Raw genomic sequence first — 4,791 nt, 5'->3', positions numbered from 1 at the left:
CTCTATAGAACAATTAGGAATGATTGTATTTGACTGTAGATTTTCTTGTTCTGTAAGAAGGTCATTTAAGTTCATACATTTCCAAATAATTAATTTAAACCTGGACTTTCTAGGGGTATCTAACCTTGAATTGCTATTGAGGAGTCATTGTGTGCCATTTGGAGTTTTTCATTCTCCCTTTAATGTATGTTTAGGCTTCATTATCTTTTAACTTTTATCTACTTTAGGAAACTCCATGAACCATCTCAACTAAAAGTTGCTACAAAAGATTAATGTGGTTCTGGGACTGCAGGGATCATTCTATAGAAATGTATACTAGATTTTTACTTTCTTAGGTATGTTAACTACAATTCTGATTATGAGTAAAGCTAACTTTGACATTATATCTTCATTTGAATACCCTCCCCACAATCCAATGGATTTCAAAGGGGAAGGTAAATTGAGTTGGTTTTGCATTCATTTCTGATAACAAGCAGTTCTGTTTCTGATCATGAGCAATTATATTTACTCTTAAAAAGGCAGAGGAATTATTTTAAGAAATCATTATTTTTACTGAATAAGATCTTAGAGATAATATAGCCTATCTCCTGTTTGCTGATAAAGAAAAGGAGGCAAAGAGAACTTGTGACTTACAGACCTTAATATAATGCGTATAAAACCTGCATTTTTTCTTTCGACTGCACTATAGTGTCCCCAGGAAATACAATTATTCAAAAGATCTTCAAAAGGACATCAATCTGGGTACTCCTATATGTATAGATTAATATCCTTCTATTGCTTTAATAAATATGAAAATTTAAAAAAAACAAAAATGGAAAAAATCCTTCATTTTTTATATCATTCAGATAGTATTGGTTTTACAATCAACATCATAAACGTTGTCACCACTTGGGTATTTTTGTGTGAAACTTCAAAAAGCAAAAAACTAATATGAAACGTGCTGAGAAGGAAGAAAGAATGCTATTGCTCAGCCTGCTGCATTAATCCATTCCTAAATTCCTTTCCTATTAGCCGAAATACAGTATAGAATAGTATGGATACATAATGCTTACAAGAGAATAGATTCATATAATGAAAATGAAATCATCAAACAAAATTTGGAAATGTTTCACCTATCAGAATTACCTAATCTTCGGAATCCATCTTAATTTCATGAAAAATAATGTTGTTTTTTTTTTTTAATAACGTATTTTTTTCCAAAGGAGTAGCAATGTTTAGGGGAAGTTGGAAGTTTTGGGATTTCATGGAATTCCAGGATGCCTCAGGATTGGGATAGGAAAGGTGGTCATCAGAGAAGTCAAGGGCTAAACCTACAAAGAGGAGTCTGACCTGCTCTCTACACTGGTGCCCGGCTATGAATACAGGTATCTATCCTTCCATTTTACTGAACTAGGAACACGACATTTACACAACAAATGAACACAGGTCATAGGAGCCACTATAGACGAATGGACGGGCTTCCTCTGCGACCCATTCTGCATGCTCAAAGACAGTAGCCTGCTGCTCAGAGAGACTTCTGGCCCCACTGCCCTAGAAGGTGCTGGTGGAGGTGGTGAGGCATCTTCCAATGTAGATCCCCAGCCCAATGGGGAGGAAGTGAGACAGCAGCAGGGACAGAAGGAAAACCTTCAAAAACTGCCAAGAAGATGGCCCCCACCCCACCATTTCTTCGTGAGACTCGTATTCCTCATGCTGAGGGTGGCCGAGCCGTTTGGGTGCTTAAAAAGAAACTCCTTTGGCAGGATGTTTTCAGGCCTGCTAGACTAGTCCCAGATCCAGTCCGAGTTCTTCTTCAGGATGTTCTCTACTTCTTTCCATATAATCTCCTTCAGACTGGGAGCTGTTCTTTTCTCCAATGCTGTGAGTATCGCTTTCAGAAGTTCTGTTAATATCTTGGGGTGTCTGTGAGCAAGGCGGACTGTCACAGTGAGAACTCTTGGAGCTGCTCCGTCCAGATTCGTGCTGTGCGTCCAGAATATTCTTTTCCATGTTGCCATTATATACTGAGATGAGGCTGGCCCAGCGCTGTGGCCATAGCTCTTACCTCTGAGGTGCAGCTCCACCCAAGGGCACTGCAGGTTCTCCTCCGGTGGGGGCTCTGCTCCCCCTCCCGCCTGGACTGCCGGGAGCCGTGGGGGGTCACCGTGTATGCCTCTGCTGGTGATGCTGCTGTTGCAGCGGCAGCCACCAGGCCTCCGTCAAAATAATTTATCTTTATAATTTCATAATACAAAATTTACTTTTATTGAAAAACTAAATTGTAAAAGTAAAGTTTGCATTATTTCCTTCCACATGAAATTCAAAGCAATGTCCAAACTATATGTGGCCAGTGAAGAAAAAAGCATAAAACTTAACCACAAGTGCCTGGACTAATGAGAGTATTTCTACTTTAGAGATGAAAATCACGAAGACACAGCTGGGGAAATGATTCTACCATATTCCAACCATTTGATTGAGTTCAAGATCAGGACTGTTTCTCATTTCTTAGGCTATATTATTACCCATACCTAACCTGGATAAAGGAAAAAAAATCAGGAACTACTTTATTAAATTTACCATCAGAATGATAAAAGACAATTTATTTCGGTAATTGATATGAATTTCTGGTTGTAAGATACTATTGCAATGTGTAACTGATGATCTATTAGGAATGGAAAAAAATAACTTCTATTTCTGTTTTCTTCTACACAGTTTCCTCCCTCCCTCCCTTCCTTCCTTTCTTCCTCCCTTCCTTCCTTCCCTCCTTCCTTCTTTAAATTGTTTTGCCATAATGAACTCCTGGTAAGGAAATTACCTGTACTTATCCAAGCTGGCACCTTCTTTGGAATTCAGCATTAGAGAATTACATAGAGCAATAGAAGAGATTCACCCAATGTCACATACCTACTATATACCGGTGGTAAGACATGATAAGTCTTCCTGTATTTACTTCTCCATCTCCTACACAATGCTGCTCCAAAACAACTAAAACTGCACAGACATAAAGTGAAAGTTAGTTCACTCACAATGAGAAAGGTTTGAGGACAAATCTTGGAGGACCTTGAATATTAAGCAGTTTTTCATTTGATAATGATGTCATTTTTTATTCGGAAGGTTAGTCTTGAAGTTGTGTATAGGATGGGTGTGAGAGTGTGGGAGACAAAGTAGTAAAAGATAAGTATGAAGGCTACTGCAAGTAGTTCAAATATGAAGTAATTAAATATTAAATTGCGTGGGGTTTTGGTGAACACAAAAGAAGGCAAGGATGAAACAGATTCTGGGACGATTCTAACATGGAACATGTGCCATGCTGTTTTGACTTTGCATTTTTCTTTGTTTTTGTTTTTTGGCTTTAATGCATCAAGAACAATTTATAATTGCACTGATTTTCTGTCTTCAACTACACTTCAAGGTGAAGAGTATATGCCCAGATTGGAAGAACTGAGCAAATTCCAGCAATTTGTAATATGAACAATCGTTTGAATGTGTTGCAATGAAACCATACCTTTTGAAAGTATTGTACAATTTTGGCCTTCCACTAACTTGCAAAGCTTCCCTTTTTCCATCTTAACAGGCAGTTCTTCACAATTCATCTTGCAATGTCTCACGTATTACGTTTCCCTGGTTCCACCCATGTTATTACTTGTAGCATTTAGGAAGGAACCACATAAACATGGCATAGAGCGCATTTTGAGGGAATTCCAACTTCAAATGTAGCAGGAAATGCAAAAATGTGTTTCCCTAAGTTGTCTATAGAGAAGAAAAGCAACACTAAAAAAACAACTAAAGAAGAACAAACCAGTATTGTTCAATGTTCAAACTATAGATCAAAAAGCAATCAAGTGGACTTTTCAACTGTGCCTTTAAGGATTTCTTCAAGGAAACCATTATGAATCTTCTGTCCATGAAGCAATACAACAAATCTCACAATGAATATATATTATCTGAGTATCATGTGAAGATCACTGCAGGAAGCACTGAAGAGCTATGATGAAAGATTCTTTTCCTTCTGACTTGATGAAATAAAATAAAGAATGAGCATTTATAGATTACTTACTATGTGCCAGGCACTATGCTAAGAACTTTACGAATAGTATGCCATTTGATTTTTATAACAACTTTGTGAGGTAGGTGCTGTTATGATCCTCATTTTACAGTTGAGAAAACCAAGGCAAACAGAGGCGCCCAGAGTTACACAACTCGTATGGAGAAGAAAATGGCAATGCCATTGTCTTTGCCTAGAAAACTCCAAATTGGAGTCATGAAGAGTCACATATGACTGAAATGGCTGAACAGCAAACACACAACCAGTTAAGTGTCTAAGCTGATTTAAATTTACTTCTTCCTGACTCCAGACCCAGTTTCTATCCACTGCACTAGCTAAAAGCCCCCAGTCAGAATTTAGGAAATACATGTCAAATTCGTATATTATAATATAATCCTTCTGATTGTTGTTGTGTCTAGGGAGCCCACCGTATCCGTTTCCAGTAAGTGTCTTCTTTCAGTTCGGCACCCATGTTCTTTAAATAGCATTCAGTCCTGAGGGAGGGTCCTCTAAAAAGAGAGACCAGGCTTTAAAAAAAAAAGTCATCACCCTCATTGGCTCTCTAGACCTCTCCCTCAGAGCCCCAAAATGGGGAAAAAGCCTTAAAATTTCCATTTGTCCAATGTCTAGGCTCTTATAAGGATAAGGAGAAATTTAAAGTACTCTGTGTAATAAACATAAATCATGTATGGGAAGCTATTTCCTCCATGCAAAAGAAGTATTTAACATAAATTGTTTATTGACAAAAACTTAAAACATAAAACAGT

At 37.7% G+C, this 4,791-nt stretch overlaps 1 pseudogene; it reads right to left on the bottom strand.

Moving 5' to 3' along the window:
* Positions 1–1,530: 1,530 nt before the first annotated feature.
* On the bottom strand, positions 1,531–4,496 carry LOC118833352 (annotated as a pseudogene).
* Positions 4,497–4,791: the final 295 nt, after the last annotated feature.

This window comes from Trichosurus vulpecula, unplaced genomic scaffold (genome assembly GCF_011100635.1).
Source record: "Trichosurus vulpecula isolate mTriVul1 unplaced genomic scaffold, mTriVul1.pri scaffold_47_arrow_ctg1, whole genome shotgun sequence".
NCBI lineage: Eukaryota > Metazoa > Chordata > Mammalia > Diprotodontia > Phalangeridae > Trichosurus > Trichosurus vulpecula.
Note: the sequence above shows the minus strand (reverse complement) of the source record. Positions and strands in the feature narration are given on the sequence as shown.